At 50.2% G+C, this 12,304-nt stretch overlaps 1 long non-coding RNA gene across 1 annotated transcript in view; it reads left to right on the top strand.

Moving 5' to 3' along the window:
* The window catches only part of LOC119977362, a 176,020-nt gene extending 164,507 nt beyond the window's left edge, over nucleotides 1–11,513 (top strand). The window contains exon 4 of the long non-coding RNA XR_005463186.1: nucleotides 9,862–11,513. This is a non-coding gene — a long non-coding RNA (uncharacterized LOC119977362). The remainder of the gene's footprint in view (nucleotides 1–9,861) is intronic.
* Nucleotides 11,514–12,304: the final 791 nt, after the last annotated feature.

The raw sequence follows: 12,304 nt of genomic DNA, 5'->3' as shown, positions 1-12,304 counted from the left end.
AATCTAGAATTGTGTAAATAGTTGCTTTGCTCTGACAATATTATATAAAGCCATGAATACTGGTAAGCTACTGAACGTGACTGTAACAGATCTTACGGGCACACTTTAACGGCCGTGCCCTGCATGAGCAAGGGCGCGATATGGCCGTTAGATCACGGAAGAGGCCAAAATCGAGATGCGTGCTGGGCGTCGATCGGTTTGCAATCTAACTGACCCGTACGGATTAGCGGGGACTGAATCCTGGGACAAAATTCTCCGACCTCCGCAGGGTCAGAGAATCGCCTGGGGCCGGCGAAAGTCCCGCCCCCGCAGTGGCAGAAATTCTCTGCCACCTGGGAATTGACGGGGGCGGGAATCACACCCCGCCGATTGGCGTGCCCTCCGCGCCAATCGGCGAGCCCCCTGCGGCGATTCTCCGACCCGCGATGGGCCAAAGACCCGCCGCTTAGAGGCCTCTCTGCCGCCATGGTTTGAACCACCTCTGGTGGCGGCGGGAGTGGGCCCCCGGGGTCGTGGGGGGGCGCTGGCGTTCGTACCCCGAGGGGTGCCCCCACAGTTGCCAGGCCCGCGATCAGGGCCCACCGATCGGCGGGCGGGCCAGTGCCGTGGGGGCACTCTTTTTCACCACCGCCGCCACGGCCTCCACCATGGCGGAGGCGGAAGAGAATCCCCCAGCGCGCATGAAGCGCATGCGCGAACCGACGAAGGCCTTTCGGCCAGCCCCGGCACCAGGCGGCGGTCGCCAAAGGCCACTGGCGCCGGTTTTGGCGCCAATCGGCGTGGCGCCAACCACTCCGGCGCGGGCCTAGCCCCCAAAGGTGTGGAGAATTCCGCACTTTTGGGGTGGCCCTCGCTGGAGTGGTTGGCCCCACTCCGCTACGCCGGGACCCCCCACCCCGCCGGGTAGGGGAGAATCCTAGCCCTGGAGTGGCATGGTGAGAAACCAATAATCAACAATTAAAGCCAATCTCCATGAAATTATCTGGAATGACCCCCTATCTCAGTGTTCAAACTTTTTTTCCGGGGACCCATTTTTACCAACCGGCCAACCTTCGGGACCCAACCCAGCCGACCTTCGCGACCCACACCGGTCGACCTGCGCGACCCACCATTTTCCCTTACCTTGTTTGCTGCTGCCAAAAATGGAGGAAATGGTTTTGGGACCCTTTGGCCCTCGTACACGCTCCTCCAATGGAACCTGTTGGATGAAGGTGAAGCCTTGCTGTGTCGGAAGTATGGAGTCTCCATCTGTCCAAAGTTCTGAATTTTTTTCTGTAAAGTTTTATCTAATAAACCCCCGTATGAGTAAAATAAATGAAAATTATGAATAAATCCCCCCCCCCCCCCCCCCCCCGAATTTGTAAAAAAAAATAAAATAGGTAAAATAAATGGAAAAAAATGAGTAAACGCCCCCCAGAACGTATAAACAAATACAATGAATAAAATAAATGAAAAAAATAAATAAAATAAATGAATAAATGAATAAAAACCACTACAGAACTTGTGAAACAAAAAGCTGCAACCGTTTAAAAAAAATAGCGGCCGCACTACGCATCCTTGCCCGATTATCGACGGGCATGCGCAATGAGGCCAAATTTTTTTTACATGTACGCGGAATGCGCATGCGCGCCGATCATCATACGCAATGCGGCCGAATTATTATTTTTTTAAACATGGTCACAGCCGCTTTCAGCTGGCGTTATGAAAAGCCGGCTGCTGCGCGGGGATTTGCGCGATCGGGAGTGCCGCGGACAACGGCTCCACGACCCTCCCGCGACCCACCCGCGGGTCGCGCCCCCGACTTTGAGGAGCACTGCCCTATCTAATGGCTTCCAGTGATCTAACTGCCTCCCCAGCGAACGGTCATGTGGGCACAAATTAATGAAAACGTGATGCTGGTGGAATGGCTGCTGTGGGATCTGAAGAGGTGAACAGCCATCTTCGATCCCGGGTAGTGAGCCCCGTGCACTGGGGTTGCTGCCCCGGTGTGCAGGGGACGTTGGGGGAGCCCCCGGGGGTCAGCCTCGGGAGCGGGGATGGGCCGCCATCAGTGGGGGAGTGGTGGGGGTGTGTGTGAATCGGCCCTGGGCTGGGGTGGGTGTCTCAGCGCCTGCAGGTCCTCCATGTCAACCCCTGGATCGTGTGCACCCATAACGGGGGCAATTCCAGCTCCTGCCCGTCTGACCCACCGACCACACATAACTCCCACTGACGGTGGTGGCCTCTGGCTGCGTGGCTAAAGGCTATTGCTAATAGGGAATTGACAATCGCAATAAAGTGAGCACTTCACAGCTCTCAAGTGGATTGTGGATAGTGTGCCAGTCACAGATGAGAGTGCTTGCCTAGCATCCCTATCAGACTGCGAAGCCTGGACACATTGCCTGAACACTGGAGGCCTCAACACCACAGACTTAGAAGCTAATATCCAAATACCCAGAGACTGGGCCTTGGCACTGGGGACATTCCCACAACCAGATGGGGGGTGTGTGCACCAGTGAGGGAACCAGCGTCCGGTCCAGGTAAAGTTATCAGCGGGTGTCTGGGGTACAGGTGCTGGAGTCCGTTGCCAGTGGTTTCCATTGTGGCCGGTCATGCACGGTGGGTCACATGAGGCATCCATGAGGGATGGCATAGGATGTGAAAGGGGGAGATGGGGAAGCCATGAATCACTGGAGGGTCGCAGGGTGGAAGCCACCACTGGTTGTTTTTCTCTCACCCTCCCCAATTTCTTACAGATATTGCACAAGGTGGAGGATAATTTGGACTCTGCGGAAGCTGCACCCGTAGTGCTGGTAGCAGGCCAGACGCCGAAGAAGACAACGGGAGCAGCGTTGACAGAGGCTCGAGGCGGCGGACTGTGTGCAGGGCCTCGCCCCACACCCTGAGGACCTGAGCACCCATCAGGCTAGGGAGGTTCCCAGAGGGAATGGCTGGCGATGGGCCAAACAGATGACGGTCAGCCTGTGCCACAGGTGGCTCTGCCTCAACAAGGGGACCGTGCGGCACCTGCGCCATGTCCTTGCGGGCCTGCCACCACATGGAGGAGGAGGCTCCCGGTGGCCATCAAGATCACCGCAGCCCTAAACCTCTACACCTTGGGTTATTTCCACAATTATACAATCTGGTGCGGGAAAAGAATGCCGCGGGTCCGCCTGACTGGTTGAGGGTGGCAGCCCGAGCGACGTCCGATACATCGCTCTCAACCTGAAAGGGGAGGGACTCATCAACCGCGTGCATCATGGCCTTGGCGATGTCTGCCTTGATGCGATTGAAGGCCTGGCAGGCCTCAGCCGTCAGAGGGAAAACTGTGGAGAGGATGAGTGGGCGGGCCTTGTCCGCATAGTTAGGGACCCACTGGGCATAATAGGAGAAAAACCTCAGGCATCATTTCGGGGCCTTGGGGCAGTGGGGAAGGGGGAGTTCCATGAGGGGGCGCATGCGGTTGGGGTCGGGCCCTAGAACTCCATTTTCCACAACATAGCCAAGGATGGCTAAGCAGTTGGTGCGGAACACGCACTTCTCCTTATTGTACGTGAGGTTAAGGAGTTTGGCGGTGTGGTGAAATTTGGCGGTGTGGTGAAGGTTAGCATCATGGTCCTGCTGGTCGTGGCCGCAGATGGTGACGTTATCTAGGTAAAGGAAGGTGGTCCGCAGCCCGTACCGGTCAACCATTCGATCCATCTCACGTTGGAAGACCGTCTCGGTCTTAGTGACATCGAAGGGAACCCGAAGGAAGTGGTAAAGGCGGCTATCTGCTTCGAACGGCGTGTATTGGCAGTCCGCCTTGCGGATGGGGAGCTGGTGGCAGACAGATTTCAGGTCCACTGCGGAAAAAACCCGGTACTGTTGAATCTAATTGACCATATCAGATATGCGTGGGAGGGGGGTTCGCGTCGAGCTGTGTGTACCGATTGATGGTCTGACTGCAGTCAATGACTATCCTCTGTTTCTCCCCAGTCATTACTACTACCACTTGGGCTCTCCAGGGGCTGTTGCTGGCCTCAATGATGCCTTTCCGCAGAAGCCGCTGGACCTCCGACCTGATGAAGGTCCTGTCCTGGGCACTGTACCGCATGCTCTTGGTGGCGACGGGTTTGCAATCCGGGGTGAGGTTTGCAAACAGGGAAGGTGGGTCGACTTTAAGGGTTGTGAGGCCGCAGACGGTGAGGGGTAGTAGGGCTCCGCCGAATTTTAGAGTTAGGCTTTGGAGGTTGCACTGGAAGTCCAGGCCGAGTAGCAAGGCAGCGCAGAGGTTGGGGAGGAGGTAGAGCCGGAAGTTGCTAAACTCTACGCCCTGGATGGTGAGAGTGGTGATGCAATAGCCCTGGATTTCCACGGAATGGGATCCGGAGGCCAGGGAGATTCTCTGGGAAACGGGGTGTACCGCGAGGGAGCAGCGCCTTACCATAGAGGGGTGGATGAAGCTTTCCGTGCTCCCGGAGTCAAGAAGGCAGGATGTCTTCTGCCCATCGACTTTCACCGTTGCGGTTGCGAGGTTGTGCGGCTGGGACTGGTAGAGCATGATGGAGGTGAGCTGCGGCTGGTGTTGGTAGGCCCCGGGTTGGTCGGCGGCGGTGGCAGGCGATGAACAGCCAGATGAAGTCCCCGACGAGCAGGGGTCCTGAGGCGCCGTCCAAAATGGCGCCGAAGGGGTGCACATGGCGGGCGGCGGTAAAGATGGTGGCGCCCACGGGCCGCACATGGTCTGCGGGGACGAAAATGGCGGCGCCCATGGATCGTACTTGGGGGGTGCAGGAACACTGTGCCTATGTACAGCAGTGATTGACCGTAACTGGCACACAGCAGTGAAATGTCCCTTCTTTCCGCAAGTCTTGCAGATTGCACTTCGCGCCGGGCAGCACTGCCAGGGGCGCTTTGTCTGTCCGCAGAAATAGCATTTGGGGCCCCCGGGGTTGGCTGGCTGCTGCGGGGCGCAGGTTTGGGGTTGGCTGGGGGCGGCCGTTGGTGGGGCCCATGATGTCCATGAGGGCGCCGTGCGATCAGGGGCGTACGACTGTACGTTAATGGGATGCTACCGTTCGCGAGTTCACGAGTTGCTTGGTCGCCACGAGGTTAAGCGTACCCCCTTCTAATAGGCGCTGGTGGATGTACGCCGACTCCATGCCCGTAACAAAAGCATCCCTGATTAAGAGTTCTGTATGTTCAACAGCCGAAACAGCCTGGCAATTGCAGTTCCTCGCCAGGATGTGCATGGCACGCCAGAAATCGTCTAATGACTCATTGGGGAGTTGCTGCCTCGTGTACAGGAGGTGCCTGGCGTAGAGTTTGTTGATCGGCCGGATATAGTGTCTTTTCAGAAGCTCCATAGCTTCAGGGTAAGTGGGCACATCCCAGATAAGGGGAAAAGTCTCTGAGCTCACCCGTGAGTACAGGATCTGGAGCTTCTGTGCTTCAGAGGGTTGTTCAGTCACTGATCCGAGGTAGCTTTCAAAGCAAGCTAGCTAGTGGTCGAAGGCAGACATGGTGTTGGCTGCTTGAGGGTGCAGCTGTAGGCGATCTGGCATGATGTGTAGTTCCATCGCTGTAATATCTCTGCTTAATAAATTGATGCACTATCAATTACGACGAGATGAGAGTAGAGAGTAATCGAGGCTTTATTAAGCAGAGATGTGTGGCCTCCTGCAGCTGCTACCATAATGGGAGCAGCTCGGTGAGCACACACATTTATACTCTGCCTACTGAGAGGAGCCAGCAGGCAGGGATCTACCCCGTACCTGTAGTACAGGAGCCTTACCGTATTCCCTCCAATAATAACTATTATACAATCATGGTGACTACCACAGTAACTAAAATTATGCCCAGTATTATGGCTTGGTGTCAGGATAGGTTAATTTTCAGTTTTGGTGGCAACAGAGGACTGGCATTAATGAATCGTGCACCCTTATACATCGCACTTGATTTTTGTATCACTAGAAGGTGCAAATTACCCTGAAGGAGTTGGAACTATTTTCATCAGAGGCGTCAAAGGTTAAGGTTAATACAATTGAGGAGAGCATCATTTGAAAACTTTGATTGTTCATGAAATGCATGTGTAGCAATGTGCTGTCAAATGTGGTTACTTTGCCATTTATTTCAATTTAGAAAATCACATCACACTCTTGTAATTAACTGTTGACTGTGGTGAGGATTTTTGTAAATGCTCTTGGGCGTGATTCAGTGACCCTGTTGCGTCAGGCACCAAGCCCCAAATCGGACTGTGCGTCGGGCCGATGGCGAGTCACATGACTCACTCTGCCTGACAAGATCTGGGTCTCGCCCTCATTGGGCAAGATCTAGTCCTGAATAATTAAATGACCATAACTGCTCATTTAAATACTCAGACGCCGGATTCACCTGGCACCTGTGACTCACTGACCGCACCTGGGAGACTTTGCCAGGGCACCATTTATAGGGCCATACAAATGTGGACCAGTTGTAATGGTACCTGGGGATCATCCAGGCTATTGGAGACCCCATCTGGTCAGGGACAGGGCAGGGGTGGCACGCTGACACACCCCTGGCACCTCAGCACCTTTGTACTGCCTGCCTGGCATATTGGCACTGCCAAGACATCAGGTGGCGCTTCCAGGGTGCCAGGGAAATGGTCAAGTTGCCAGGCTGGCAGCATCAGGGTGCCCAGGTGCCAGATTGGCACTGGGATCCTTTGTTTGGACATCAAGGTTGGAATCGCCATGCTAGTAGGGCACGCTAGTGAACTGAAGCAGTGTTGGGTGGGAGCTGCATTGAGTAGCCTTAGCGGTATGAGGGGAGAGGTGTGGGGAAGGGTGGGGTGGGGGAGTGGACTTGGCGACGCAGTTGGTTGTTTGGACTGGGATTAGTTAAGTATGGAGGGGATGGCCATTTTGGACGGGCCCAGGTTAGCGAGGGGACAGATGGTTGTGTGGGGTTTGGGTTAGGTGGCAATGGCAGACCTTAGCAGAGGGGAAGGTCAGAAACCCCCGGTGTGGATTCTAACATGGAATGTGCATGGGTTAAGTGGTCCGATTAAATGGTCTCGGTTATTTGCACACCCTAAAGAGTTTGAGAACAGACGTGGTTTTCCTGCAAGAGACACATATATGGGTGAAGGATCAGCTGCAGCTAAGGAAGGGATCTGTGGGCCAAATGTTCCACACGGGGTTTGAGTCTAAGTCGAGGGGGATTGCGATACTGTTCAGTGAAAAGATGGTCTTTGTGGTGGCCAGAGAGGTGCGGGACCCAGGGGGTAGATTTGTGATGGTGTGTGGGGTGTTAGTACTGTTAGTGTTCTGAGTGAATATATCCGCGCCAACTGGGACTTTATTAAAAAGTGTCCATTCCAGACTTGGATTCCTATCAGTTGATTATGGGGGGCAATTGTAATTGTGTATTGGACCTGAGGGTTGAGAGGGAGGAGAGATACAGGTTCTTGGAAGGTATTGTAGTTGCGGATCGTAGGTATTCGGTGGCCATGACTAGAGAGTTGTTGATGGAAAGGAAGAAATTGCAGGGGCAGCTGGATTAGTTGACAATGCGGAAGGCAGTGGGTCAGCTTCACCGGATAAGTGGGGTTCAGTTTGGGTATTGGGAAGAGGTTAGTCGCCCGCTAGCTTACCAGCTGAGGTGGCAGGCAGTGGCACAGGGGATTGGGCAGCTGAGTGTGGTGGGGGCGGGGGGGTTGTTGTCAGCAGTGGAGAAAATCAGTGAGGCATTTCATGCCTTTTACCGGCCGTTATACAGATTTGAACCTGGGAGGGGGAGGACCCGGATATTGGGCACCTTTTGGATAGTTTGTTGTTTCTGGAGGTGGAAGAGGAGAAACAAAAAGCATGGGAGGTGCCATTAGAGCTGCAGGAGATAATCGAATTTGTGGGGTTGATGCAATCGGAGAAGGCGGCAGGGCCTGATGGCTTTCCGGTTCAATTTTATAAGCAGTTTTTGGCAGGGTTGGCACCTCATTTGTGAGTAAATTTAATGAATCGTTGGCAAAGGGGGATTGGCCAGCTATGCTGGCAGACCTCTATCTCTTTGGTCCCGAAGAAGGATTAGAACCCAACAGGGTGTGGGTCCTACAAGTCCATCTCGTTACTGAATATGGACATGAATGTATTAGCCAAGCTTTTGGCAAGGAGAATGGAGGAGTGAGTGCCGCATGTGGTATCGGAGGATCAGACAGGGTTTGTTAAGGGACAGAAGTCGTCCAGTAATACCATGGCGAGAGTGACAACAAATGTAATGAATTTGGGGTATTTTAGGTTGCATAGGGGGACAAGACAGTGATACCCGTTGTCTCTGTTGTTCGTGTTGGCTATTGAGCCTTTAGCGATTGCGCTCTGAGCTTCAAATGAGTGGCAGGAGATTGTGAGGGGGGGTACACCGATGATTTATTGTTGTTTGTTGCAAATCCACTGGCGAGTATGAGAAGAATCATGGACTTGTTAGGGAAATTTGGGGCATTTTCTGGGTATAAATTAAATGAGGGAAAAAGCGAGGTTTTTCTGGTGAATACCCAGGGGAGAAGTGTGAATCTTGGTGCCTTGTCATTCAAGGTGGCCAGGATAAATTTTTGCTACTTGGGCATTCAGGTGGCTCATAACTGGGCAACTGTACATAACTGGAATCTGATTGGGCTGGTAGAGGGGGTCAAAGAGGATTTGAAGAGGTGGGATGCCCTGCAGTTATCGTTGGCAGTGTGGGTACAGACCATGAAAATGAACCTGCTGCCAAGAATTTTATTTATCTTTCAATCTCTTTCAATTTTCCTGCACAAGACGTTTTTCCGGAGAGTGGATAAATTGATTTCTGAATTTGTTTTGGCAGACAAGATGCCGAGGATAATAGGGCTTTTATGCCAGAGGGATAGGCAGTTGGGACGGGTGGGGAGGGGGAGGGAACTAGCACTCCCAAACCTGTTGCATTATTATTGGGTGGCGAGTGCTGAGAAGGTGAGACTGATGGTGGGGGGAAGGGGGTCTGAATGAGCGCAGGTGGAGGAGGCCTCTTGCAGGGGGCGTTTGAAGGCCCTGGCGACAACTCCGATCCCGTTTTCTCGAGGGAAGTATTCTAGCAGTCCAGTGATGGTGTCGTCGATCTAAGTTGGAACTAGTTGAGGAGTCATTTTAAGCTAGGACATATGTCAATATAGGCCCCAATACGTTTATACCTGGAAGGATGGATGGGATATGTGGGAGGTGCCGTGGTGAGGATATCGAGCAGGTAAGTAGACCTGTTTGTAGATGATGTTTGCAAGGTTGGAGGCACTGTGGAAGAGGTTTTGAGTTGCTGAGGAGGAGTGAGTTCAGATATTTACAGGTGTAGGACTTTGCACGGGAGGAGTTTCCCTAGTTTCCACAGTAGAGTATACATCAGGGGTGGGAAAACTTTTCCGTGCAAGGGCCACATAGTATATTAATTAATAGTCCCGGTTGTAACCAATTAGCGTGCGGTATATACCTCAGCGCTTCCCCCGGCGGCATCCTGCCTTTAGCCCTCTTTTTCTCTACTTTTCAAAAATGGCGCTTCACCCGGTTATGATTCTGGGCGCCTCATATAGAACATAGAACAGTACAGCACAGAACAGGCCCTTCGGCCCTCGATGTTGTGCCGAGCAATTATCACCCTACTCAAGTCAACGTATCCACCCTATACCAGTAACCCAACAGCCCCCCCCATTAACCTTATAAAAAATATATTTAAAAAATTTTTTAAATAAAAAAAAATGAAAAAAAAAAAAATGGGGGGGTTGGAGTGAAAAAGGGGGAACATTTGACAAACTGTGTGTGACATATTTATTTTGAGGTGTTATTTGTTGTCTGTCTTTGACTGTGTTTGGAATAAAATGTATTTATTTAAAAACTCTTATGTTGTGTGTTGTATTTGCAGGATAAAAGGATGGAAATGCTGAAGCACGTGGATTGAACACCATAATTAACAGAAGTTTATTAGATGGTTGTGAACTATACACTTGATCTAGACTGAGAGAAACCCCATGAAGTAGCCAATAAAGTCACAGGCCATCATGTGACTAAACTCATAAAATACCTTGCACAATAATAACCCACATATATAACACTCTACATGTCCATAGAACTTCAATCTATGCCATTGAGATATGGAAAAGAACAATAAAGGTGCTACGTACGTTGGGCGACTTTCACCAGCGTTGTCTACTTAAGATCCTGGGCATCACGTGGAGAGACAGTATCACCAGTGAATGACTGCAGCAGAGAACTGGCCAGAAGTGACTGCAAGACATCATGATGAGGAGACAACTGAGACTAGCAGTACATGTATTTCGCCTCCCAGATGTTCTCCCTGCCAGATTGATAGAAGAATGGACACCAACAGATGGAAAAAGAAGATAGGGCGGCTGAAGAAGCCAAGGCCTTCAAAAGCAGACAATACCTTGGTTCAAGCAAAATAAATTCTGATGCACCACAGATGTTGACAGAGTCTTGCTGCCCATTGACATGCATGGTACCAGAGAGGTTAATTCTGGATCTAAATTCCTAACATTTCTTCAGTTTAGGTTGTGCTTAGTAGGTTACTGTAGAGGATTGAGTTCACTGTGGTTAACTGATGTTATAATAATGATGGATCTGTGCCACAACCCAGGTTCTTGTCAGTGAAGGGCTGACAATGAATTTTAATATCAGCTGGACCATTTAGTTTATAATTCTAAGATGAACTATATGTCATATTTTAGAACACCTGGCATGGGTGAAGAAAAAATTGATCTTGTACGTTTCCACATGCTTGCTTTTGACAATCAATTGATATTTCTTTCTTAATTCTCATGGACTTTGAAGAAAATTCATGACAATCATAAAATTATACTTCACTTTCTGAGAAGCTTGCAGCTGGCATTTTAACACGCACTATAAAGAGCTCCTCCAGCCTTGTTTAATGTATTACATTCACAATTAACCTCCTGCTGGCTGTCATTTCTCTTGTTCCTTTCTCCTGTCAGTTCTTTGAGCTAATGTTATCATTTCCCTGCACAGGGAGGCCCATACGTCATCCCATTTTAATTGATAGTAACCTTCATTCTTCAGTGTTAAGATGTTTAATGATCATTTGCATGGTGAGACACCACCAACTGCTTAGCATAAACTGGATTCAACATTTCTGCTCCTTTGAAGTCATGGCACATATGAAAAAAGTGACAATGCTATTTTCCTCGATTCTTGCTTCAAAGGCTGAGACATACATTCCATGAGCTGTGAATGTCCGAGGTCACTGAGTCAAACAATAAATTATAGTTTACGTTTGTACCAGAAAAGAAACAATTTGGTAGATTCACACTTGCTGAAGCCAGTGAAATATGTGAAATAATAATAATAATCTTTTTAGTGTATAAATATGTTTCATATTTTAGTTGCGATGAAATACAATTTTCTAATTTTATCAATTGTTACCTCAGCTGTGTCTGAAGAATTAACTGAAATTGAAATGAAGAATGAAGTATTACATAAAGCAATCCTTAACCTTGGCAGAAAATTGTTACAGGCAGAATACTGCAGGGTTTATTTTATTTCCAACTGCCAAAAACGTGCTCATAGCCCATGCAGCCCAGACTGTTACGTGCATATGAAAGTGAAAAAAGAAAACATTACTTCCATGAAATCACAGCTATCCATTAGTTGGTGAAATCATGTGTGTCCCCTGAACTCAATTACTAGAACGCTGGATAGTGACAAAACAAAATTGTGGTAATTTTCAGAATACCGCCATTTGCAGCCTATATGTCGACGTTCATAGAATTTACAGTGCAGAAAGAGGCCATTCGGCCCATCAAGTCTGCACTGGTCCTTGGAATGGGCACCCCACTCAAGCCCACATTTCCACCCAATCCCCGTAACCCAGTAACCCCACCTAAACTTTTGGACACTAAGGGTCAATTTAACATGGCCAGTTCACCTAACCTGCACATCTTTGGACTGTGAGAGGAAACCGGAGCACCCTGAGGAAACACACGCAGTCAAGAGGAGAAAGTGCAAACCCCACACAGTCATCAAGGCTGTAATTGAATCTGGGTCAGTGCTGACCACTATGCCACTGTGACATTCGACTGAGTTACATTTCGTGGATGAACCCAAAGGTATACTACAGCCTGCCAGGATTTACTTCTATTTCCCTTCATATTCCAACTATTCCTTGAGGTACAGATTTCATGGGGATCGTTCAATTAGTTTTGGCCACACAATCCTCCAATTTTCTTTAAAGATCTTGCAACTGTGGACTCTTTGGCTTCTTGTTCTAGGTGTGGACATACAAACTACTCCAACAACTTCTGTACAAATCTTTCCTGCTGGTTATTCATGTT

The sequence above is a fragment of the Scyliorhinus canicula genome, chromosome 14 (genome assembly GCF_902713615.1).
Source record: "Scyliorhinus canicula chromosome 14, sScyCan1.1, whole genome shotgun sequence".
In the NCBI taxonomy this organism is placed as follows: Eukaryota; Metazoa; Chordata; class Chondrichthyes; order Carcharhiniformes; family Scyliorhinidae; genus Scyliorhinus; species Scyliorhinus canicula.
The sequence above is the reverse complement of the archived record's forward strand: the minus strand, read 5'-3'. Positions and strand labels throughout refer to the sequence as shown.